The sequence below is a fragment of the Lepidochelys kempii genome, chromosome 2 (assembly GCF_965140265.1).
Source record: "Lepidochelys kempii isolate rLepKem1 chromosome 2, rLepKem1.hap2, whole genome shotgun sequence".
Lineage (NCBI taxonomy): Eukaryota > Metazoa > Chordata > Testudines > Cheloniidae > Lepidochelys > Lepidochelys kempii.
The window spans coordinates 124,841,411-124,869,031 of NC_133257.1; the positions used below are offsets into that span (position 1 = coordinate 124,841,411).

The window sequence follows — 27,621 nt, forward strand, 5'->3', positions numbered from 1 at the left end:
GACCACTGTCTGACATGCCATGACCCAGTATTGGGTCACGACCTACAGTTTGAAAAACAGTTTTATACAATTTCATGTCTTTTGGCAAGTTGGAGTTCAAAAAGTAATTAGAATGACTCTGAAGGAGGTCCATCACCAGCACTTAGCTATAGAATTAACATAAGGCAGTTTGCTTGTTCCTCCACCATTCACAGATTATTTGCTATACATTTCAAAGACAGAGGAATACAGAGATATCCCTTGTTTACAATTCATTTAAATTATAGGATGTTCTTTTGACCTCTGAATTATCAGAATACAGCATAGACAGGGACTGTATATTACATTGTTGACCCTACTCATACATATGTAAAAACACAAACATTATCTCCCCACATGTTCTTTGAGGGTTATTTATTTTGCAGGATGTTTAACCCTTTCTAGCCATGTGTCACACCTGCATTCCATTGTAAACCACATCAGTTTGGTTTAACATTGTTTCTGAAATATCACTGACATTCAAAGAAATGTCACTTGTTTTCACATGCCCCCACTTCTGTTAGAGTGTTTACAGCTGTTTCTGAACACGACAATGGCACATGGGCTGTGAATACCATTATGTTGGCAGTGTGCCCAATATTGAGCAATACTATCCAAAAGATTGCTTCTCAGGATTTTCCTCTTTGCCTGCTTTCCTGAGCAGTTTATGATCTCAGATATGAGGAAGGCAGCACCCACACAGTATGGTGGGGATAAAGGTTAATGCACTTGCATTTTCATTTGATCACCAGAATGTAAGGCGTTTGGTGGTCTCTCATGTTAGCTTTCATTTGAAGATATCACAAAACCTCCACAGTTGGCTGATTCTTCCCAACATATGTTCAAGACTAGAATAGCAGGAGGCTGTGCAGATGAGGATTGAAGTATACAGGCACAGCTGGGTAAGGAAGTTTACACAGTGCCAGTACTATGGCTGGCTTAAACTAGTGTTATTATTTCCTCCTTTTCATAAGCTCTGCATTCATACACACACAAACTTTTTTTAAAAAAGGAGAGAGAGTGACTCAACAAGGAAAGGTATCTCTTGCAGCTGCTGCAGATTTACAGGTAGGTACATGGTGAATTTTTGTAAAATAGCAAGACAAATTTTTCTTCCACAGGATATTCTTTGCACTCCAGCTGTAACTGTAACTTGTGGCAGAAATAGTTACACACTTAATCCAAGGGATTTAAACTCTTCAGTGTATAACCCACCTGTGAATGTACACTGAACTATTTTCCATTATAAAACCATTACAAGAAAAATACCAGAGAGAGAAGGGATGATCTAGTGTTTAGGGTGCTAGCCTGGAATTCAAGGGGCCTATTCAATTCCGTACTCTGCCTTAGGCCTCCTGTGTGACCTTGGGTAAGTCACTTAGTCTCTTTGTGCCTCAGTTCCATATCTGTAAAATGGGGGTAACAGCACTGCTCTACCTATGAAGGGTTGTGAAAATAAATACAGTAAAGATTAAGAGGTGTTCAGGTACTACCATAATATAAGTACTTTAAATAGCAGAAACATTCCACTACAAAAAAATCACAAATCTGTCCACCTGTTTGCCATCAGCTACTATTCTATAAACTATAGCATATTTAAGTATGTACCTCATATCTGCCTGCTTCCATTTTGTAAGGGAAAATGATGCAGAAAGTTACAAAGACGACGCACACTGTGCTCTCTCAGTACGCGACTTTTGTCCTCCCTTTCCCCCCATAATCTAAAAGAAAAGTAATTCAAAACAAATGTATATGACTGCTCCTTGCATATGGAAAATGATAACATGCACTTTGGTAACCTTCATGTAATCTGTATGTGCTGGGAGATTGAATGTGATTTTCATGCTGATCTTGTAATGGGATGTTTTTGTGTCTTGCTGTTTCCTTTAGAAGCAAATGACTTGTGGCTGGAAGATCTCACAGTGTTGATGGTGTTATGTTATGTTCTGGCCACAGAACAGCTTAACACAGGACCATTTTAACTGAGTGTACTTAGGTCATTTTAAAGGACTCCATAGTGCTAAGAACTTTAGGCTCAGTGATCTGAGCTAATTTTGAGCTCTGATGTGTATAATAAGTAGATTGTAGTTTTTGATAGATACTGAAACATTTCTCTGTTAATAAAGGGACAATATTTTCCCATTGGCTCTGTAACTGTCTAAGGATTTAATCCAGCGAAGTGCCAAGTACAAAAGCAACCTCAAAGAATTGGTTAACAAATATTTAACCTTTTTACTGAGTCCACAGGTTAAATGTCATTGCTAAAACCCAGCCCCTGTTAAACATAAAACAGAACCGCTGCAATTCTCAGGAATCCCAGTATTCTTCATATATTTATTGCACTGAATGGTCCTGGTCTTCAGGAATACCATAGTTACTCTTCTGATTGATGTTGTATAAAATGTATAAATTCTGAAAACTTTAGCTAAGTTTCAAAAGTTTATTTATTCATCCAAACCTTAAGAATTTTTCCTCTCTCTTCCCAGTCCCACCCCTTTTTTATTGCTTAAGTGTTCTATATTTTTGCAAGTATCTGAAGAGTTAAAAAAAAAAAAAAAGCCAGGAGGGAGAAGGAATATTCTGATTGTCCCATGTAATGAAACAAACCAATGTAGAACTGTAGCTTTCAGGACCTGTCTCCTAACAGTGAAGTCCATTGCCTCATCCTCTCCACAGCTGACTATATTCCAGTGGTGAGTGAAACTGAACGATCTCTATGTATTTAGTTGTATTTTGTAACTGTGTAAAGCATTCTGAATCTTCTGAAAGGTGCAATACAAATTGAAACACAGTAGCAAATTATTCTACAACAGTCATCCTCAACATAGGGTAAAAACTCAATTTCTCAAGTATTTAAAAGTAGACTAGTAAACACTTAAGAATATTTTATAGGGAAAAAAGTAAACACTTAAGAATATTTTATAGGGAACTACCTACTACCTCCCTATTTTATAGGGAACTACTAACTGTGCTAGCAATAGACAGAATGACCTAAGAGGTTATTTCTACATTTAATTTCTTAGGGTTTAAGTCTGATACTTTACCATCAAACCAGACACTGCCCTTTCTGGTTTCTGAAAGTTTAAAGCCAACCTGAGTAAGGCAAATAGCAATTTGTCCTTAGTATATATTTTTCAATTATTGGGCATGATTCCCTGTATTATGGATTAGTTATCTGAACAAGAAAGCAGTCTGGATCACCTGATGGCAATTATGGGTAGAAGATGAGCAACTAAAGTCGTACAGTTGTCTAATAACCCAAACTAGCATTTGAGAAGTGAAACCCTCAAAATTGTTTTAATGCACTCACCCACCTAAACACTCTCAGCACCCATAGTTTGAGGTAAGTAGGTCCCCTAATGTTACCCCATTACCAATAGATTCAACAGCACAGAAGGTTGTATTTAGTGTGGAGAGGGAGTCTAACCAATGGTGTTAGACATGAAGATGAGAAAGAGAATGTGTGTCTGCGTGCATGTGTGTGTGTCTGAGTGTATATACATACGTATATATACACACACACACACACACAGTCTCTCTCTCTCTGTGTGTGTGTAAATATATATATATATATAAACACACACACACAAGAACAGCCATACTGGGTCAGGCCAAAGCTCTATCCACCCCAGTATTCTGTCTTCCAAGGGTGGCCAATGCCAGGTGCCCCAGAGGGAATTAACAGAACAGGTAATCATCGACTGATCCATTCCCTGTCGCTCATTCCCAGCTTTTGCCAAACAGAGGCTAGGGACACCATCCCTGGCTAATAGCCATTGATGGACCTCTCCTCCATGAATGTATCTAGTTCTTTTTTGAACCCTGTTAGTGTCTTGGCCTTCACAACATGCTCTGGCAAAGAGTTCCACAGATTGACTGTGTGTTGTGTGAAGAAATACTTCCTTTTGTTTGTTTCAAACCTGCTGCCTATTAATTTCACTTTGTGCCCCCTAGTTCTTGTATTATGAGTAAATAACACTTCCTTATTTACTTTCTCCACACCAGTCATGATTTTATAAACCTCAGTCGTATCCCCCTTAGTTGTCTCTTTTCCAAGCTGAAAAGTCCCAGTTTTATTAATCTCTTTCTACATGCGCTCAAAAATTATTGAGAAGTTAATGTAAGGAAAATCAGAAACCAAAAATTAATGAAGATGCAGCAAGAAATGAAGAGAAAAGCAGAGGATAAGAAGAGAAAGTAGGAAAAAATAAAGTTACCAGGAGGACAAGACTATTTGTTACTATTAGGTATAAAAAGTTTTTTCCCCCTTTTGGGAGCGTGGGTGGATAAGAGGATTTGCAACATTTTAAATCTAAGATGTAGTGCCTGTTTGGCTATTTTTTTTGGGGAGGGGGAGGGAGGAAGGGAATGAGGAAACGAATTTCCCAATTGCAGACAAAAAGAAGGTAGATAGCAAAGGGGAGACATGCTCTCACCATTCACAGCTACTTCTGTATTTTGGAGATCATTCCTACTTTCCATTTGAAAAGTTGGCACATATTAGGTTGCATTTACCAGCTCTCCAAGGGCTTGATCTGGCACCACTCAAGTTCTGCCATTGATTTCAATGGGCGCAAGAGTAGGCAGTGAGCAAGGTCTCTTCTGTATGTGCTAACCACAGCAAATATATTACGCTTTTTCATCCCATACTCAGGGACTGAACTCTTCTCATCCAGTACGCCTCCCTACAAACATAAAATGAAGGGAAAGTGCCACACAGCTACAGTGGTAACATGTTAGTAGCAATGTAGTATCTCCTGACAAGGGAGACACCCACAAGCCATTTACAGTGCTAGTAACAAGCCTATGTCATTACTACAGGAAACAGCATACTATAGCATCCCCCAATCACAGAACTACACAATACTATCAACTCTCTTTAATATTTGAAGGAATAAGAGCTACCACGTTCCTTCAGCATAGGAAAGGGGAAAATATGGTGATAAGAATACTTACCTAACTGGAAAGGGAAAGAGGAAGATGCAGCAAGCAGCAGCCAGTTGCAAAATGGCCACTTTAGGGCTGCAGCTGCTGGGATCTGCCAAATTTAAAGGGCCAAACCCTTTAGACAGGTTAGGAAAATGAAGGCCCTTAAAAGGGCAAGTCTGAGGTTGGGAATGTTACTGGAACCCATCAAGGGAAATAACTGTTGTTCGGCTGTGCAGGCTACCACTATATTGCCAAGGGAGAACACTGTCTTTTTTGTGTATCTGAGAATGACACGACTGCTTTTGCTAGCCCAGGCTTTTTGATGCATGGTAATTTATTTGCTGTGTTATTCTAGAAATCCAAATGAAAATCAGACAGGCTTTCCCTTTTGGTTTTTGGCTTTATTAGATGAAAATCATGGTCTACATATTCTAAAGTTAGGACCTTGCTTTTGACGCTTCAGAATTTTCCCGGGGAGGACCCCAAGCCCTCCTGTGTATAACCCACACTTTCTTCACCTGGCTATTGGCCTGTGTTCCACATACCTCTGATCAAAGGTATAATGCTGATGCCATATTCTGCCTCCCTCAGTCATGCTGACTAGTACCTTGCATAGTAACTATGCAAATACTCTCAATCATTCCTATAGGAAAGGCAGCTAAATGGAGAAATGGGAGAAGAATGAGGTTGGAGATAGGGCTTCGACTCAGGGCACAGGAGCTAATTTTCTGATCTAATATTGAATGTCCTGTGGTATAGTAGTTTTGACTCAAATCATGCAATCTCATACCTGTGAGCAGATCCCTCTGCCCACACAGACCTTCGTTTGCTTCAAAGCACTTTCTTTGCAGGATCAAGGCCATTGCTTAGAAATAAAGCACCTCAAATTGGCCAGACAGCATTTATACCCACAAACCCATTGTTTCTTTTCCCTTTCTCCTCTGGTTGGGTTTTAAGGAGAACTACATGCCGCTCAACAGTTTCACTCTCTGGGAGTTTGTTTCAACCGCTCTTTGATTGCAGTCTGAATGGGTTTGCAACCCCAGGCTTTGTTTTGAATTTCAAGATGAAGTTAACCTAAAGCCTTGAATCAAAACTCAGTCAAAATGACCAACTTTCACACTGAGAAACTGTACAAAAACCAATGTATTTTCTGTGCCTTTGTTGCAAAACCATAAATTAGCTCAGGTTCATCAAAATGTATGCAAATTGTAGTAAATCTTTTGACAACCATTGTTTGAGTTTATGAAGATACCTGAAACTATGTGAGTTTTGAGCTTTATGGGGAACATTTCAGACAATTCTAGTTTTACCTTACTTTTCCCCTTATGTATTTGTGCTTTCTTTATTTTTTTTTCTATTTACTCCCTGCACATATATACAAATATCAGCATATGAATTGTCTTATTTGTGGTTTATTTTTGAGAAAAAATATTTAATTCAAAAGGAGAAAAATGTTTTCTTACGTTCAAATGCATCATGTCATGATGCTCAGCATAAGTTTTCTGTAAATTCATTTCATCTACAGCAAATGACTTAGAGGTGGCCTAAAATGCTTAAGTAATATGCCAGCTTAACACACTGCATCATGTTTCCATGTAGTGGCTAGGCCCAATGACTATAAGAACCTATACTTTCTAGAGAGCTAAAGAAGTGCTGCTTTAGCTAACATTGTAGATGTTGCTTTTCATGCTGAAGGTCTTGGTTCTGATCCCCGCTAATCTATCCACCATAATGTCTGTATGTGGCCACAGTTTGTTATACTAAATTTGGATCTGGGGTGCTCAAGTCTGAGGTATTTCCTCAGGCCCATCTCTAGTTTTAGTTTAATAAAAACTATATATATATTTCTAAGTGTACAAATCCTATTGCCCATTTGTACTGGACAAAAATGAACTGCTAGACAATATGGCTGAAAAATTACTCAGATATCATGACTGCACAGACCAAGATCTTAAAGTTACTGCTGTTTTACAAAACCTTATGTTTTCCCAGCAATTTAAAAAAAAAAAAAAGTGTTGTAACAGAGGCAAATCAGCATCTCTGCTCTCTCTACCCTGTATATATGATATGGTATTTTCCACATTTTTAAATTTTCTTTTTCCTCACAAGGAGTCACTCACCTGATATTATATTTAAATGGTTTGTCATGTCAATCTCCTTAAAGGAACACCAAGTAAATAAATAAAATAAAATTGTACCACTGGTGAAAATGAGGATTTGTACAAGATTCCTGAGCTGCTCCCAAAACACATGCAATTGGGTGCATTAAACATTAAAAAGCTTTGGCTGATTGAAAGAGAGAATGTTCACAGCCAGCACAAAGAAACTTGAGTTTTCAGGAAGTAATCTCAAAATATGAGATGCTCATAATATTTGGAAGATAAGAAAAAAGCAACAACTAGATTTAAATGGCAAAGATGGAGGAGAACAATGAAAACTAAAAAGTCTATTGATTCACCCTCTTCCCCCACCCCCCACCCCCATCTGCAGAAGCTGAAGCTGTTATTTGGTTAGTACAGTGCACTTGAGTGGTTTCACTTCCATCCTAACTAGTTCTGTACACTGGAATCAGATCAAAGAAGGAAAGTGTCATGCACTTTACACATGAAGTCCCCCCTTTTCTGCTTAGGATAAACAGGAGAAGGAAGACAATATGCCAGTTATCTTGGGGAAGATAAGCAAGACAAAAGCTTTCTTATTCACAGAATCATTAAACGGATACTACAATAATTAAAGAAGAAAGAGCTACAATGCATACCCTTGGGCTGAACCATGAAACATCTGACTCAAGCCAAACACTTGCATGTAAGGGGGGTTGTGCATGAAAGGTGAAAGTTTAACTTTGTTTTTGGTCAGGGTCTAGTAATTTACTTTAATCTGTCATTTGCAACTGTCTCTTGGTTACTGATTGTAGAGGCATTAATTGTTCAGCAGAGGAAAGGGTTTTCTTTCTTGCTTTTCATTTTGACAACAGACTTTCTCTTCCATTCTGATCAGAAGTTTCTAGGTTCAGTTGCATTTACCCAGGAATGTATTCATTTATCGATGCCACAGCTGAGTGTAACAAGAGGCCTGGTTTGTTTGTAGTTAAAACACAATGACCAAAGCAGACATTTGATACTCCTTATCCCAACGATATGTCTCTACCTAGTTCTCTCTCTTTTTTGGTTGCTATAACATCCATAAGAGGAGAAAAATATTAAACAATCCATCTTCTACTTTTCTATAAAAATTGTCAAAAAAAAAAAAATCCAGACCCTGCACAGTTGCTACAATAAGAACAGAGACAATCTGCAAACCAACAGAAACGTATGAGTTCTGAACACATAAAGAACAATAAACTAGTAGCAGACTGGACGTTGGTGGTATCTCCATGCACTGTGAGATCATTGGAATTATGCCAATTTACACCTGCAGAGGATCTGACCCCTTGTCTTTATATAAATAAATGTATTAACACTCACCAATGCAAACTGTTTGCAATAGAGGAGTGAGCTAGTTTAGCTTGTTGTATGAAGCTTTGGACTCCAGGCCAATTTTTGAGGTGTTATAGATTTCTAAAGGGATTGAAATTTGTAGTTTTATCCAATTCCCTAGTGGACAGAATTGAATAGCACAAAATTCCATACGTAACTGACCACATTTCTCTGTCCAGCTCAACAGTGTAGATTGAATTATCTCTCACTGAAAGAAAGAAGACAATCTCTATAGATCAGATTTGAATCATGAGCGGAATAGAGATGTACTGAAACTGCCTGCAGGCTGCACTAAGCCCATGGATGAATATAAGAATTCAATGTCCAGTGCTTTTGTAATAGCAGGAGTTCAGCACATTTTAAAATCACATTTTAAAATAATAATGGACACATGCACTATAAGTCTGACTTGGTTGCTTAGCCCAAATTTCCTCTATGGCAATATATCAAAATGAATGGGAAGACTCCATTAGGTGGAACAAACATATTATTCAAACATACTTCAGCAGAGGAAATACAGTCTTGCGGTTAAGTCTGAGAACCAAGAGACTGGGGAACTATTCCTCACTGTGCAACAGACTTCTTATGTGATCTTGGGCAAGTTACTTGATTTCTGTGCCTCAGTTTTCTTATCTGTAAAACAGAAATAAAGGGTGGAGCTGGTCAAAAATATATTTTTTTCAGGTTTTTTTAATTACATTTTTCTGTATGTCCCATTTTTTATTTATTAATAAGAAACCAAAATCCCAAACTGAAAATTTGTAAAGAAAAACTGAAATAAAAACAAACAATTTTTGTTTGTTTATTTTTTCCCATCAAAAATCTGGAACATTTCAACCCAAAGAAACACTTTTTACAAACACTTTCATTGGTTCAAAATTCATCTGACTCCAGTATAGTACATGTACCTTACTCCTGGAGTGAAAACCAGGCCCACTTGGTGTGGCACTCTGTCCCCCTCTAGTGGTGACTAGGATATCTAAGATTGATGGTACAGCCTTGGCTAAGCAACATGGATTTTTTTTTTTAAGACAGTAGAAGCTCACATATTAAGATTCACAGATCTCGGCTTTGATCTCCACTGCTTAGAACCCATCCAGAGGCAGGCTTTAAGGAGTATGTGGACATTTGGTCTATTCTGTTATGACAATTACAATTTGTCATATACAATATATATAAAACCCAAGGATTTCAAATAGCTTTAATGAATTGGTCTTCACAGTCCCTCTGTGAAGTTGGTATTAGTAATACATCTAGGAATATAATTACTTATAGTAATACAATATTTTACTGTGGTAATAAGTTTCTTCTTGGTTGCAGCTGTTGATCAGATGATCAGACTTTGTTCTAAATGCATGATAATTGTAAACCTTTATATATTTTTTATTTGAGCTAGTGAAACTGCCGACATGGTATTTTTAGATCTGAATATAATGGCAGGTGAGTTCAACCTTAATGAGCAAACAAAGTAAGTGAGATGAAAGAAGATATGTAGATTGGCAGGAGAAAAACTGAATATGGCAAGATGAGACATGAAGTCCAACGAGGAGGGCAGTTGTAAATGGAACAAGAGAAAAGGTGATATAGAGAAATAAAAAAAAGTCCTGCAAAGATTCAAAACTCAAACCTATAAAAGTTCCAAGTCAGAGGACACACAACATCAAACATAAGCTTGAAAAAAAATCTAAGTGGTTTTGAAGCACTGTAACTCCAAATGTGTAAGGTGACAAAGAAAACAGAAAAGCAATCTAAGCTACAAAACAAACAAAAATCCCTAAATATAGGGACAACTAAATGAGAGTGGGAAAGGCAATGGCAGTTAGAAAGCTGTGTCTTTATATCCAGAGGGGAAGAAAGAACCTAAAGTGAGAAGAAGTGCAGTAACAAGACAGATAACCACAAAACTGGGTAAAACACAAACAACTATATGAGGAAATGGCACCATTTTGTGTATATGCCCTGAACCTTCCTTCCAGACATGTTGGAAAAAGAAAGAGAACCAGGGCAGGAAGAAACAAGGGGGTTATGGGAGGAAATATATATATATATATATGGGGGTGACTTCCTAAAGAGTGACTCCCAACACACAGTGGGCATAGCCATCAAGAGAGTGAAATTCACCTGAGTGTGGAGGACCCATACAGAAGGCCTAAGCACCACTTAAGTCCTCAAAACTATGCTGAAATAGTGCACTTGCGCTGGCCCCTCTGCTCAGTGGGGAATGCCATCAACAATGACATTCATGCTCAGGCAATCATAGAATCATAGAATATCAGGGTTGGAAGGGACCTCGGGAGGTCATCTAGTCCAACCCCCTACTCAAAGCAGGACCAATCCACAACTAAATCATCCCAGCCAGGGATTTGTCAAGCCTGACCTTAAAAACCTCTAAGGAAGGAGAATCCACCACCTCCCTAGGTAACCCATTCCAGTGCTTCACCACCCTCCTAGTGAGAAAGTTTTTTTTCCTAATGTTGGATCATATTAAAGAAGTTCTGTATTAAAATCACAAATGAGTTTGATTCCCCAGAGTTTAAATTCCAGGGTATTACTAATTAAGAGGTCTCTTGGTTTTTGGTATTGTTTCTCTCCCTCTATGTGTGAAACTTGCAAGCTGCTAATTGTGTTAGTACATTCTAAGACAGAGTCTGTTCTCAAAGCAATTCACAGAGAGAGAGAGACTCAAAGCAATACTCTAACAACAGAAACAGCACCCAGAGACTCCCCACCTTTTTGTTGTATTAACCATTGTGATTAAAATAGAGATAGAGGATGTATGTGGTGGATGCTTGGTGTGGATAATAACTGAATGATCAGGGAGGTGCCAGCCTAAGAATCCAGTGTCCATCGGCTGAAGAAGGTGTCAAGTGGAAATAACCAGAGGACCCCCCCCCCCCGGAGGGCAGACTGGAATCCACCCAACAGCCTCAAGGATGGGAGAACCAAAGAACAAGATAACATCTTGGAGCCGTCAGGAATGTGCTATCTGCTGATTGATTCAGCAACAGCATGATGAAGCAATTCCCACAGACTGGCATAGGAAGAAATTCCTATAAAAATAGACTCTAAAAAGTGAGAACTTTGGGGTCTGATTCTGCAAACCAACTTCCAGGAGCATCAGATGAGCATCTGACAAGGCCCTGCTCCCTCCTCATGTCCAGGCCACCTGGCCAGTGACTTGGCATGAGCAACTCTAAGGCTGGTAACTATGATAACAACCTTGCAGAACCTGTGTGTGTGTGTGTGTGTGTGTGTGTGTGTGTGTGTATGAATGAATGTGAGAATAAATATGAGATTGAATGGAATGTTATAGCTATAACTAACTGCTTACTATGATTCTTTCTGTATTCACAATAAATGTGGTATTTTGCCTTTTTCCCTTTAATAAGATCCTGCTGGTTTTTTATTTTATTGGTACAACATTTTGGTGGAGAATTGCGAAAGGGGGAATATTGGTAAAAAACCTCAGTTATTGTAAATATTGGTGTGCACACCGCCAGCTCTAGTGAGCTAGGCATTTCTATTAGGTTAACCAGACCTGCTGGCCTCGAAGAAGGTAGCAGGGGACCTGCTGGCCTCCGAGAAGGTAGCAGGAAAAACAGATTAAACCAGACCTGCTGGCCTCCGAGAAGGTAGCAGGGGACCTGCTGGCCTCCGAGAAGGTAGCAGGAAAAACAGATTAAACCAGACCTGCTGGCCTCCGAGAAGGTAGCAGGGGACCTGCTGGCCTCCGAGAAGGTAGTAGGGAAAACAGATTAAACCAGACCTGCTGGCCTCCGAGAAGGTAGCAGGGGACCTGCTGGCCTCCGAGAAGGTAGCAGGAAAAACAGATTAAACCAGACCTGCTGGCCTCCGAGAAGGTAGCAGGGGACCTGCTGGCCTCCGAGAAGGTAGTAGGGAAAACAGATTAAACCAGACCTGCTGGCCTCCGAGAAGGTAGCAGGGGACCTGCTGGCCTCCGAGAAGGTAGCAGGGGACCTGCTGGCCTCCGAGAAGGTAGCAGGAAAAACAGATTAAACCAGACCTGCTGGCCTCCGAGAAGGTAGCAGGGAAGAACAGGTTAACCGGACCTGCTGGCCTCCGAGAAGGTAGCAGGGGACCTGCTGGCCTCCGGGAAGGTAGCAGGGGAAAAACGCATAGATTAAGCTATGATTTCAGAATCTAGGCTGTGTCACTTGCTAAGTAATACCAGCAGTGACAAAGAGATTGAAATATCCATGTTAAGATGTTTAAAAGAAAACAGGGTAAGCCAGTACTAGAGGGAGGAATGGAGTCAGAAGGAACTCCAACCTCACCTTTTGTTAAAGAAATTACACCTTTTAAACAAATCCTTCAAAAATTTGGGCACAGTCCTTGGACTAAACAAGGCCTAGCTGATGTCTGCACTATTTTGGACCTAGAGGATAGATTGGCTCAGTATATCCTCATATACAAACCTTCTAGTGCTGCCAAAAGAGATGCAGCAGCAATTTGGTTGTTGTGGGAGGCATGTAAGGATTCTTCCCTCCGCTTGTCTTCATGTAAAGAGGAAAAGGCACAAATGGAAAAGGGAGCAGACAATTGGAAGGTGCTGGCTACAAATATCCAAAGCCAGCTGAAAATAGTGAAAGAGGCACTCCAGGAATACAAAAAGAGTGAAAAAGTTAACTCTGCAGAGGCTGGAGGGAGGCAGGTAAAGGGGGAGAAAGTCCTATGTACGGCACCACCAGGCATAATTACAAAGAGAAAAGAGAGTAAAAAAAAAAAAAAAAAAGTTAACTCTGCAGAGGCTGGAGGGAATTAAGCAGTTAAACTTTGTATTTCACCCAAACAACTTTTAACCGAAAATGTTAAAAAGGAAAAGTGTTAGAGCATTCTTGGTTTCTTTGCAGCCATTCTGAAAGAAAAATGGGCCCTTTTCCAAAGGAATGTCTGTAAATTAGCCAGGCAAAAATAAACTATCTGATTAAAATCATTTGACTGGACAATTTAGTCAAATTTGCTAAAAGAACATAAGAGGGTTCTATTGGAACTTAACTGCCTCAAATGTATAAAGGGAATGTAAGATGTAAAAAACAGAGCAGTGTGGAAGGGATGTTAAGGAAAAGGAAATGTGTATGTATCTGTCTGTGTGTGTGTAAATATGTAAAGTTCTAAGGACCAGTTAGTTTTGTTTTTGTTTTAAATAATGCCACTAAAAATCCATTTGACTCTTTAATTCAAAGTTGCAAAACTGACAGACCTTTTTGCTAGACACAGGTAATTAGTGTTGTTTGGCTTTGGGATTTGGCATTTAACCCTTAAAAGGTAACTCAATGCTTTACAAAATTTAAAATGTTTTTAAGTTGTGGCTGCAGCAGGGCAGTCAAAATCAGGAGAATATAAAAAAAAAAATTTTTGGATTCTTTTTGTTTGTTTTTTGTTTGTTTGTTTTTGTAACAAAATAGCAGATGAGAGTTGTAGTAAAAAAAAAAAATTAAAAAAGACAGTGCCTCTCTGAAGCAACAGCAGGGGTGAGGTGCACAAAACAAAAAGGAGCAATGTTAGAAACACTGAGTCTTAAAATGGCTCTGAGTAATCAGACTGTCACTTTGATAAAGGTACATGAAAACTCTGTAAGCAAAAAAAGAAATAGTGACACCTTATGTAAAAATGGATCTGGATAATGTTATAGAAGTTAAACTACGGAAGGAATGTGCATTTGCCCCAGAACATGTGCAGGGTATATTGTAGAAGGGGCAAAAGAAATGCAAACATACCATGCTACTTAATTAAAATGCTATTAGGGCTCCAAAGGGAGCCACAATAGGTTGGGTTTTCTTTTTCAGATTGCTGTGTGTTTTGGAAGCAGAAGTTAAAAGTAATCAAAACTCTGGTGAAAGTTGATTGTGTCCCTTTTAAGATAGAGTCTCTGAGCTGCTGATGGCTTTAAATCCAAGAGCAGGAAGTTTCTGTGAAAATGCAAATTACCTAAATGATAAAGGAAGGAAAGAACTAGCAGCACAAAGGAGCTGCAGATAAAGGACATACCTGGTCAGCAAACAAATTGTCTAAATAAAAGGCATGGGATAACAAGATAATTTTAATAAATTTAATGATAATAAGTATCCCTGTAACAACGTATAGTGTGTATGATTTTTGGAAAAATCCTTTAAGGTCGTATGGTAATGATGCTTCTCAGTTATTACCTGTAAATAAAACTTAAAGCTTAACACAGCAGGAAAAACATTATAAACTTGGTCTGCTGTATAAGAAGGAAAACTCAGGGATTTAATGACTAAACAGTGGGATAATTTCCCCATAACCCTTAAAAGATAAAAGCCTTTGAAACCTGGCCTGCCTATAGAACAAAAACAGGAAAATATAGGGGCAATTTCTCTGTTTTGCCTGCAATCAGCAAGGGTATTTGTAAAAGAAATATTTTAAGCAATAATCTGCCACCCCAAAAGGGGTAGAAACATGTTCTTTTTGTCTTTCAGAAAATCAGGAAAAGCTGCCAGCTGAAAAGCAACCCAATACCATGAATCTACTGTCACAATAGAAATTGTGTTCTGTGTTCTATGTTTTGTCTTGTGTTTTGTGTTGTTGCTCGCACTGTTATGTGTTTAAAAAAAAATACTGAAGACCTGCAGGAACTTAAACATAAATTAAGCTTTCTGTCCCAGCTACAGGACAGCCTGATACAAAAACAAGTACATGCCAATGTAGACTTGGTCCAAATTGGTCTGGGTAACCTAAAAGGCCAATGGAATCTTTAGTAATGGCTTAATACTACCACATGGCTTATCCATAAGAAAAAAAAATATTAGAAATAGGAAACTACACAGCCATAGCTATGGGATGCACTGAAATGCAGATACTTGCACTAGCTACTTTGGAACACAAAATGTTCTGGGTCATATTGGGAAATATTAAGGGTTTGATGCATTTGTTAAAAAAGAAAGAGATCATTGTTTGACACTTATCAATATGAATGGATGCAATATGTTTCCACTATTGTAAACCAGACTTGTTAATGGGAGAAATTGTTGTCAAAATTGCACACCAACAGTCCCTGGAGGCAAAGGTATTGAAGGTTAACCCACTCCCCATATTACACATGGGATCCTTTTGGCTACCCTGGACCTTGAGCCAGTGAGCTGGGGAGGGAGGGAAGCTATTGGACACTAGAGGTTGTACCGAATGGACTCCTCAAAAGTGGGTGTGCCTCACCTTGCCTGTTGCCCCAGAACCTTGTAGTAAAGATACATCACCAGGATCATGTATGTGGCATGAATTGGAATCACAAACTCAAATTGCCTCACAGTACTTTCTCTTGAATAGGCTACATAGAAAGTGACACTGACGATTATAAATCTTAGTGTCAAAAGGGGGATTATGTTGGATCATATTAAAGAAGTTCTGTATTAAAATCACAAATGAGTTTGATTCCCCAGAGTTTAAATTCCAGGGTATTACTAATTAAGAGGTCTCTTGGTTTTTGGTATTGTTTCTCTCCCTCTATGTGTGAAACTTGCAAGCTGCTAATTGTGTTAGTACATTCTAAGACAGAGTCTGTTCTCAAAGTAATTCACAGAGAGAGAGAGACTCAAAGCAATACTCTAACAACAGAAACAGCACCCAGAGACTCCCCACCCTTTTGTTGTATTAACCATTGTGATTAAAATAGAGATAGAGGATGTATGTGGTGGATGCTTGGTGTGGATAATAACTGAATGATCAGGGAGGTGCCAGCCTAAGAATCCAGTGTCCATCGGCTGAAGAAGGCGTCAAGTGGAAATAACCAGAGGACCCCCCCCCCCCCGGAGGGCAGACTGGAATCCACCCAACAGCCTCAAGGATGGGAGAACCAAAGAACAAGATAACATCTTGGAGCCGTCAGGAATGTGCTATCTGCTGATTGATTCAGCAACAGCATGATGAAGCAATTCCCATAGACTGGCATAGGAAGAAATTCCTATAAAAATAGACTCTAAAAAGTGAGAACTTTGGGGTCTGATTCTGCAAACCAACTTCCAGGAGCATCAGATGAGCATCTGACAAGGCCCTGCTCCCTCCTCATGTCCAGGCCACCTGGCCAGTGACTTGGCATGAGCAACTCTAAGGCTGGTAACTATGATAACAACCTTGCAGAACCTGTGTGTGTGTGTGTGTGTGTGTGTGTGTGTTTGTATGAATGAATGTGAGAATAAATATGAGATTGAATGGAATGTTATAGCTATAACTAACTGCTTACTATGATTCTTTCTGTATTCACAATAAATGTGGTATTTTGCCTTTTTCCCTTTAATAAGATCCTGCTGGTTTTTTATTTTATTGGTACAACACTAATATCCAACCTAAACCTCCCACATTGCAATTTGAGACCATTACTCCTCATTCTGTCATCTGCTACCACTGAGAACAGTCTAGATCTATCCTCTTTGGACCCCCCTCCACTCTTTCAGGTAGTTGAAAGCAGCTATCAAATCCCCCCTCATTCTTCTCTTCCACAGACTAAACAGTCCCAGTTCCCTCAGCCTCTCCTCATAAGTCATGTGCTTCAGCCCCCCAGTCATTTTTGTTGCCCTCCGCTGGACTCTTTCCAATTTTTCCACATCCTTCTTGTAGTGTGGGGCCCAAAACTGGACACAGTACTCCAGACGAGGCCTCACCAATGCTGAATAGAGCGGAATAATCACGTCCCTCGATCTGCTGTCAATGCTCCTACTTATACAGCCCAAAATGCTGTTAGACTTCTTGGCAACAAGGGCATACTGTTGACTCATATCCAGCTTCTTGTCCACTTGTCCTAGATCCTTTTCTGCAGAACTGCTGCCTAGCCACTCGGTCCCTAGTCTGTAGCAGTGCTATTCTGTGCTTGGTCATAAAAACTCAAGGCTGTTGTGGTTTTTTTAAACTGCAAAGCAACATTAACACAACTGCCATTTCACACCCAAAACAGAACTGAAGACAGTCTTAAATAGTTATTCTTTTGGGTATGATTTTTTTTTTTCACAACTGTACTTCAGAAAATAATCAGAATCACTTGAAAAGTTTGTCAATCTGTAGGGGGACATTCTGTGCTGTTCCTTAGAAAGTACAGCAGAGAAGAATCAGTTCAGGGGGTTGTGCAGGAGGGAAGGAACAGGGAAGAGGGAGAGCACAAACGTGGCTTTCACCTGCCTTTGAATACTTTTCCTTTTGGCCTGGTCTGGGACTCAAAATAGCCCCCAACACAGCCTAAGTTATTCTGGGGACTACTTTATATTAGAGCATTCTCCTCAGGCCTGCCTATAGCCCAATACAACATCACAAGGGGAATTTCCCTGCAGCCCATTGCAAACTGTGTATACCCACAGCACTGGAGTGGCACACAGGGGCTGGAGTGGGGGTCAGTATCCCACCTTTGGTATTTAGCTTTCTAATCAATAAGGAAGGAACTGAGCAGTTATTCCACATTTCTTCTGCACTTTATAGCTCAGATGAGAATTTATTTGAGATACAAGAGAGGTGAGATACAGTGTCTAAAAACATCAGGCCAGATCCTCAGTTGGTGTAAATTGGTATGCTCCTTAAAGCCAGTGGAAGTATTCCCATTTACACTATCTAACGCTCTGGCCCAATGTATGTAGTCATTTAGGAGTCTACAGAACCATCCCGAAACCTTCAGTACAATGTAGAGTGGCCAGAGTTTAAGCCACAGCATTGCACAAGGGTCATTGTGGAGCTGCATTGCCTTAGGAGGAGCACTCTTGGGTTATGTCTATGCTGCAGCAAGGAGTGTGCCTCCCAGCCTGGGAAGAAAGACTCACACTAACTCAGACCCAGGGGGTTGGGCAGGATTGGCCTCAGTGGCTAGCCCAAGCCTCTGCCAGTGCTGCATTGTCCACACAACTATTTTTAGTGCAACAGCTCAAGCAGAGCTATTGTGAGTTTGTCTACCCAGGCTGGGAGACAAGCTCCCCGCTGCAGCGCAGACATAACCCAAGAGGTACTCTCTTACTTTCAAGCTGGTGCATGGTTGTGGGAGGTGGGGAGTGAGGGGCAAGCAATCTCCTCTCTTTCTATTAGGATAGAAGAGATTGCTCCCCACCAGTGCACTGGCCACACTCAGCTGAATGATAGGAGGTGAAGGGAGCATAAGCCATGTTCTTATCTCCAACTCACCCCCCTTTTTGGAGTCCTGCATCCAGAAGCAGAATGGGAGTGAGGCATCCCTCGACTCCCCAGACCACAAGAGGTTGGAAGAAGCTTCTTCCTTACACCTTAGTGGCCTTGCAGGGGCTATTCATAATTAGAACTATATCTAGTCTGTAGGACCTTAAAATACTGCCATTGTGAACAAGATTTTCTCCCCCAGCACCTATATAGTGGCATTGATACCACATTTACTGTGACTGTTACCTAACCAAGTTAACCTCCTAATTATTTATGTCAGAAACAAAAACAACAACCACCAACCTCAAATTCCTCTGTGACTCTACACTTCTTTCCAGCACTTTCCAGGTTCTTTTTTTAATCAAACCTCTGTAGCAGCTGACTTAGTTTAACTTAATCTTGATGTTACAATGAAAGGGTTTTCCTAATGGAGTTGAAGTGTGGTTATTATATTATCAGCCAGAGATAGTATAATTATAGTAGTTTAGTTAAAAAAAAGAGCTCATTTCCGCATTTGTAGATTTCACAAATGTTAGTTTCTGCCCAGAGGTTGAAATGAGTCATATCATCAAATATTCAATGAATGTGATGCATAGTGTAGAATCCCACTCACTCCCCAGGTTAAGAGTGGGACTTGCCAGTCAAGTTGCTTACTTGACATGTTCAGGCAAGCACTTACCCCTGGAGCTCCACCTGGAGGCTTGTCTTGGAACCACAGTTGTGTCCCTGCCTCAGTTTCCCCTTATGAGTTATCAATAAATTCAGTTATGCTTATATACAGTGAGCAGTGCCCCTTCAGGTGTCTAGTTTATTTCATCAAAGGCCAAACACAGTAGGCCAACAAGTCTTAACTTGCGCATCCTACTGTGTGGGTGTGGGAGGAATAGGATTAATCTTAGTCAGCCTGCCCCCACCCAAATCCCTTCTTCTCTTTCATCCAGGCTCTTCACCAGTAAGGCCATCTTGACCTGGGATCCTCCTCTGGAGTCAGGCTTCCAAGGGAAGGGTTTCTTTCCTGGACTTTGCAGCTCTGGATCCAATGATACAGAACTTTTGCTGCTTCATGGTAAGATCCTTTTCCTAGGATTGAGCTTTCCTAGGGCTTTGCCCTTGTCCTCATAGCCCTTTCTAAATCTGTTCCCTTCAGGATCACCTTTCCTAGGTCTCCTTTTCTGGTTAGCTCTCTAACCAGCTCTCCTGAGGTGTACCTCTCTTCTGTAACTGCCTCTCTGTGTTCTGGAGCCTCTTGACTGAGGCCTCATAATCCTTTATCAGACTCAGGTGTTCCTTAGCTAATTAACTGCTGCCCAGCCACCTTGGTAATTAAATACTCAGAAGTGGATCTGCGTTAGCCTGATCTCTTTGTGGAGTCTGCCACAGGTATGCTGGGTACCAGCAACTCTCCTCCCCCGCCCACCCCGCAGCTGTGCCCATCTTGTCGGGCACTCTCAGGAGAGGAATAATCAGTGAAACTGGGCGCGGCACTGGGTAACTCGAGGGGGTGGAAGACCACGAGTGTCGAGGAAGCCCCCCCGCTCTAGGCCACCAGGTAACTCAGGAGGGTGGAAGACCACGAGTGTCGAGGAAGCCCCCCCGCTCTGGGCCCAGGCTAGCCTGAACACTTCTCCCTCCTGAAAGCTGCTGTGTTATACCTTCTGATTGCGTTGTTTTGTTGCATAGTTGTTTTGTTTTCTTTGGTAATTCTGTAAGCGTTACCAATAAACTTTCTTTCTGTTTCAAAAAAAAAAAAAAAAAACTCAGGAGGGTGGGAGACCACGAGTGTCGAGGAAGCCCCCCCCCGCTCTGGGCCCAGGCTAGCCTGAACACTTCTCCCTCCTGAAGGCTGCTGTGTTATACCTTGCGTCTGCTTTTGTTTGTTGCATAGTTTTGCTTTATTATTTTTGGTAATTCTTTGTAAGTGTTACACAAATAAAATTCTTTTCTGCTTCAAAAAAAACAACAACCTACATTTATTATATAATATATAAACTGTATTTAATAATTTATGTTCCATTGTAATTTTTAGATATTATTGAAACAAAACATTTTGATCATTCGGAATACAATTTGGATTTTTTGGAATGTGCACATTCCAAAAAATTCAAAATTTCAGCTTTTCACTCTGAGTCATAATAAAAATAAATTTCAAAATGTTGCAATTTCCTCGGGAACAGGAAGTCTGGTTTCCCACTAGTCTAATTAAGAGCAATATGAGAACCTCAGAATATTCAGTGTCAGTTATATGCCAGTTAGCACCAAACAGTACAGAAGCTCATCCAATCTATCCAAATGTCTTGGGTCTGCAAATATGGGAGGAAATATAATGAGAACAGGGTTATTTTCTTGAAACTTTTAAAATGTCTTCCTTCTGACTGGATTGAATATATTGTAAGTACAGCCTCTTGGAAATTTGATATTTCTGTTTGGATACTGACCCGTAATAATGAAAAATAATGACAAATTAGTTTAACCAAACTTTTAAAAATCTCAAAAAAGATTTGGGTAATTTTTTTTGGTTAATTGCTTGAGAACTGCCTTATTTAATCTGAATCAGTTCTTCCATTTCTAACTCATTGTTGCGTTCTACACTTATGCTCTTGTCCAGTGTATTTTAGACTAACCCTTTGGGGTTAGCTCTAAGATAGAAAGAAGGGGTGCATAACACTAACACTTCCAGTAGCTTTTCAAGGTAGGCCTGGTTTCCTTTCTATCTTGCACTTTGTTTATTTACTTGCACCTGGATAGAGGGAGTGCACAGCTGGGGTAAAATCTCAGCATTTTGATCCAACTGGGTCTAGTTTTAAAAGATGCTGATCACCCACTGCTCCTTTCGACTTTCGTTAAAGCTGCAAGTCTGCTTTGCACAGATGCAATGGCACCATAAGATGAAAGACAGTGGAGAATCAGGCACTATGATTTTGATGTGCCTAACATGTTATAACACTGAAGAAAACAAAAACAAGTATCTCCAAAGTCCTTCTGACATGCCAGCTCAAGTTTAATAACTAAAACCAAATATACACATTTGTTAAGGGCAGTAACTTTGCCTCAGTCTGCTCCAGTGAAGTACCAATGAGACAGGCAGACAGCTCCCCAATGATATAATCCCTGATTGCACAAGTTTAGCTCACACAAGAATATACTGTGATCTTGCCCTCTTCAGATGAAGCTCAAAGAACAAAGACAGGGTTATCTCCCAAATGGCATAGTCCCTGATAGCACAGGCTCAACTAAAATGAAACCATACTTTTTTTCATGTTGTCCTTTCCACTGCTCAAGAAAGGGATGTTTTCTTAGAGTTAGACCATCATATAGTACAAATGGGAAAATATATATATATAGTAACAGGCCCCTACCAAGCAAAAACAGAAGGCACTGCCGCAGAACCCCCAGGACTGGTGGAATGTTCTATAGACCAAGGAAAGCATCTGAAATGTGAGGTGTTTCTCCAAAGCAAGCTGAACCTTCTGAACCTTTTGAGGTTCACCTATTATTTCATGTCCTTGAGCCTAAGGGATGTGGTTCTGTCTTTCCTCTGGTGAACACCCATAAGGATTCCAAACCCAAGTCTCCTGAATTCAGCATAAAACAAACAATCATATCCCACAAACACGAGATATGTCTCAGGAGAAAAAGGTTCAGTTTGCTTTGGATAAATACCAGTAATTTTTCATGTTGATCTGAAACTTTTTGAAACCCCAAGAGGTTGAATGACTGTCTGGGAAATTACACAAGAGTAGTCCCTGACCTAAAATCTATTGCTCCCCATTCCATCTGGAATTGCTGAAGTATGAGAGAATGAAGAGGGGGGAAAGAAGGCCCCAGTCCTGTAAAGACTAATCCACATGGATAACTGTGCATGTGAATAAAACCAGTGACTTCACAAAGTTACTCACCTGGATAAGATTTGACACAATCAGGGCCTAAGCTTTTCAGAAGTTAACTGTCCATTTTAAAATATCAAAATGAGGTTCAGTTTCAAATTTGTAACAATTTTTATTTTATTTAATCCCAACTCTAAATGCATCTAGATTTCCCTTGGCCTCTATGGTCTCTCATCAGTTATGTAGATAATATTGTAATGTCCTGGGGGTTTTTTGCTGATGACTTTCTATCGTGTTGTCCAGTCCTTCTAAGGGCACTTAATTTTGGAAAGATTAAATTGATTTAAATAATAATTAAGTTGGTCAAAACTCAGAATTCCCATTCTGGGGAAAATTCCAATATTTTGGAAAAAAATAGTTCCAATTTGGAATGAAAACTAGACACTTTCAAATTTCCCAGGGAAAGGAAATTGAACTTTTTTTAAAAAAAGTTTCAAACAACAAACAGTAACTCTTTGTGCTGCCCCACCTCTGAGGGACTCTCCGTTCTGCCCCCGATGACTTGGGTACCCCCAGGCTGCCCCAGGGAGTTTGGGGCAACCCAGGGAGTCCCCCAGAGTTGGGAGCAGCCTGGAGGGGTTGGGGGCAGACCATGGACACAAAGAAGAAGGCTTCTACAAGTAGAAGCCCTCCAATCCTTGGTGTCCTCATCTTAAGGCAGTATTCATGATGGGGTTCCCCAGAGCTGTGGACCTTGGAAGCCTAGGTTCCCCAGCAGCCCATCAGACCAGGTGGCAGGGAACCAGGCAGGTTCCCATCAGAACCCTGCCTGAGTTTTGTTGAAAGTTCATTGAAACCAAAATATTTCAGTATTGCCATATCAGCATTTTCCAGTGAAATGCCATTGTGTCAGAAAATTCGTGAGTTGCTAGCATGTTAATATAACATCTTTGAAAGGCTTATGAAGATGCAAATAGGGTTGTGTAAATAGTCTGCACAGACAAGATAATGTGGCAGTCCACACTTTCTCCCTGCTCCCTTGCCCAGGTCTTCATGGGGTAAAAGGTAGATATTTCCTTCTAACAGCATCTTTTGGAGGAAAAGGGGGGGGGGCAGACTCTTTCTTAAGGCTTTTCAGAAACCAAGGTCCCACTCTAGCAGTTCCTAGTTTGAGAGCTGGAAATACCACATAAATTCCTAATATGCAGAGCTGCACTTTCCTTGCTGCTCCTCACCTTGCTCCAATGACATAGAAAATCGCTGCTGGGTTCTACCAGTAACAAAATATTGCTTTTCCCCTGTACCAAAGCAGGCTCAACTCTGCTGCCTAGTACATTGGCGCCTTGGTGGCAAAGCCAAAGTTCCACCCATTCTTCACCCGCTTCCTGCCCACCTGCACCAGAATGAGGGAGAAAGTAGACACTCAGCGTCCCTTACCCCTGCACACCTGGACCTAAAGTATGGAGAGCCCATGCAGTGGTCCAAGGGGTGAGTGTGTGTGTGTATGACTTAGTACCTTTCTATTGGCACATAGACAGGGCTACATTCTAGTCCTGATTGGGACAAACTAAATATGTTTGTCCCAATGAGGGTCTCGCCGGTCCTTATCCTGGGATTCTCCACTGGATGTGTAGACAGTGCAGCCAGCAACACAATGGCAAATGACAACCTGTCTCCCCTTGGGAAGCTCCAACATATTTGGGCAGTAGCAAAGAGTGGGGAAGCAGAACCCCCTGGGTGAAGGAAATGTCCCCAGAGAAGTGGATGAGCCAGAATTTTGTTGGCCAGCAGTACCCACACTATTGGGACCACACTTATCTAAAAAAGTTACAACTGAGGATGCGATAAGGTGGGCATTTTCTTCAACTCGATTATAGCAGGCCTATACCCGTCATCTTGAGCTTTGTCTTGCCATTGGAGTTCTACAGTTCCTACCGAGAGAAAAGGTGGAGGGTCAACCCTTTCCTTCTTTGTTTTGCTTAGGCGTATGTTGTAACGGTGCCCCCCATAAGGATTTATGGAAATATGCTTAAGAATGTATATATGACATAACTAGAATGTGTTTTATGCTACATATGCCATGTAACATATCTCTGTAAAGGTTGTGATCTACTGAATCTATTAATCCTATTTGTATGCATGTATCGTTTTTTGTATTCTAAGTTATGAATATTGGCTGCATACTTGTTTGATTCTGAGTAGTTTTAGTGAAGCCGTTGGTCAGCTTCCTGAGAAAAGACTATTCTCAGTAAGTGCCCAATCAAGAAGCCCTTAAGCCAACAATGAACTAGGAGACACCAATCCACATCTGGGCTTTCCCAGGAATGTGGCTTGGCTGGTAAGGAACTCAGTCATGCATGGACATGTGACTTGCCCAGGTGACTCCAAAACTCCATTTTGTAGCTGGACTTTGCATAGGAGAAAGGAGGGGGTCTCCAACTACAAGAGGCTGTCTATTTAAACCCCTGGGAAACCCCTCCATTTTGTCTTCAGCTGGCTAAAGAGAGAGAGCCTCTCCACCCCCAAAGATACCTGAAGGAAACTGGAACAAAGGACAGGGGGTGTGAGTGATTGTTGGACCCAGACTAGAAGGAGAGTAGTCTGTAAAAGAAAGCTTACTGGAATTGGTGAGGTTTTTATCTGTATTCAGTATTTTATCTGTATTCAGTACTAGACATAAACTTGCATGTTTTATTTTATTTTGCTTGGTAATTCACTTTGTTCTGTCTGTTACTACTTGGAACCACTTAAATCCTACTTTCTGTGTTTAATAAAATCACTTTTTACTTATTAATTAACCCAGAGTATGTATTAATACTTGGGGGCTCAAACAGCTGTGCATATCTCTCTATCAGTGTAATAGAGTGCAAACAATTTATGAGTTTACCCTGTTAAGCTTTATACAGGGTAAAACGGATTTATTTAGGGTTTGGAGCCCACTGGGAGTTGGCATCTGAGTATTAAAGGCAGGAACACTTCCTAAGTTGCTTTCAGTTAAGCCTACAGTTGTTAGGGGACATGGTTCAGACCCTGGGTCTGGGTTTGCAACAGGCTAGCAGGTCTGGCTCAAACCAGGCAGGGCACTGAAGTCCTAAGCTGACAGGGCAGGAAAGCAGGAGCAGAAGTAGTCTTGGCACATCAGGTGGCAGTCACAAGGGGGTTTCTGTGATCCAACCCGTCACATACGTGTCAAGGATCTGTGTTCGATGGTCACTCGTTCTGGTAGGAAAGGACCCAGGTGTTTGGCAGTGGCTCAGATGTCCAAGCAGCCCTATTAAGTGGTGGTCTGCTTGACCCAATTTGGGGAAAGCCCTAGAAAAGGTAGGATAAAAAAGCTTCCTTCCACCTTCTTCTTTCCTGGCTCTAAACTAATCATTGCTTGGTGGAACGTTCACACTATGTTAACCAGCCTTGAATGGGAAGACTATGAACTTTGGAAAACATCCATAATTGATAGGGAACTACATCAATTTGGCATTGATATTGCAGCCCTCAACGAGATGAGGCTTTCGGAAATTGGATCACTAGATGAAGTAAATTACCATTTCTATTGGTCTGGGAAACCTGACTATGACCCAAGGATACATGGTGTTGGATTCACTGTCAAGAAAGCTGTCCTCAGGGCATGGACCCCTCCGGTACCTATCAACAAGAGGATCATGAGCCTGGATGGAAAAATGAACTTGGGAACCCTGACACTTTTGTCCATCTACAGACCACCACTTGATTATTCCAAACAGCAAAAAGATAAGTTTTATTCTCAACTGGAACAAATCATTATCCCAGCAAAAAACAGATTCACCATTCTTGGTGATTTCAATGCCTGTGTGGGTAAGGATTGGGAGTACTGGGGACAAATCATTGGCCAACACGTCATAGGTAGCCTCAGTGAAAATGGCCAGCATGTCCTTGTGCTTTGTGCCTCTTGTGAGCTGATCAACTTGAACACCTATTTTGCTGGCAGCAGCTACAGCAAGTTCACATGAAGGCACCCTCAGTCAGGACACTGGCATCACCTTGATTTCATCCTGAGCATCACAGAAACATCCACGATGTATTGCACTCTCTATCAATACGTAGTGCTGATTGTGACACTGATCATTCTTTTGTTGATCAAGCTCCAATTACATCTTAAAAAGATCTGTTATGCAAAGCCAAAAGGCAAACCGTGCCCCAACATCACTAATATGAATAACTCTGATAATTGTCCAAAGTTTTAGTGTGCACTTGAGTGTGTTTTTGAAAATGATCAACCTGATTCTCTTGATTCTGACACCCTGTAGGAAAATTTTAAGAACAAGACACTGGCTACTGCCACATATGTCTTTGGAACAACAAAGAAAAAACATACTGATTGGTTCACAGTGTGTGAACATCTGCTACTTCCACTTATAGAAAAGAAAAAGCAAGTTTCATCTCATTCTACTTCAACAACTACCCAAGCTCAGAATTCTCAAGTTTAAAGAGGCTAAGGCTGCATTTCAGAACACCACCAGAAAATATGCCCAGAAGTATTGGCAAGACCTGTGCACAAAGATTCAAATCTGCTTTGAAAGAGGTGACCTTAATGGTATATATAATGGAATTAAAGAGGCAGTTGGGCCACATTGGAAAAAGCCTGCAAACCTGAAAGTGAAAGATGGTACTATATTGACTGACAGGCAAGAACAACTTGACAGATGGACTGAGCATTACAAAGAACTGTACTCAAATTATGCCATTATCTGTGATGCTGCCATCCCCAGATTCCAACCATGCAGGAGCTGGACCAAACACTGACTCTTGAAGATGTAGAGAAATCTATCAACGAGATTGCTCCTGGGAAAACAGCAGGCAATGATCAGATGCCTCCAGAGCTCCTAAAGGCAGGGGGAAGGAAGCTTGCAAGTGACACCAGGTACTTCTCTGCACTTGTTGGGAAGAAAGCCACATACCATAGGATCTGAAAGATACAAAGATAATTACTCTATATAAAAATAAAGGGGACAGAGCAGACTGCAACAGCTATTGAGGGATATCTTTTCTCAGCATGGTCAGCAAGCCGTGAACAACATGCATCTCTCTACATAGCATTTGTTGATCTACAAAAGGTGTTTGACATACTTAGCAGGAATGGCATCTATAAGATCCTGTTGAAAACTGGATGTCCACAAAAGGTGCTCTCCCTATTCTATGAGCTCTATGAGGGAATGAAGGCAACCATACAGTAGGAAAATGAATCATCATCCCAGTTTAGCACTGATACTGGAATG

At 40.7% G+C, this 27,621-nt stretch overlaps 1 long non-coding RNA gene across 1 annotated transcript; it reads left to right on the forward strand.

Annotated features, from left to right (window-relative positions):
- The first annotated feature begins 822 nt into the window (after positions 1 to 822).
- On the forward strand, positions 823 to 20,463 carry LOC140907089 (uncharacterized). Its single transcript, XR_012157366.1, has 3 exons — positions 823 to 920; positions 1,031 to 1,086; positions 14,885 to 20,463. It is a non-coding gene; the product is annotated as an uncharacterized lncRNA (long non-coding RNA).
- The last annotated feature ends 7,158 nt before the right edge of the window (positions 20,464 to 27,621 follow it).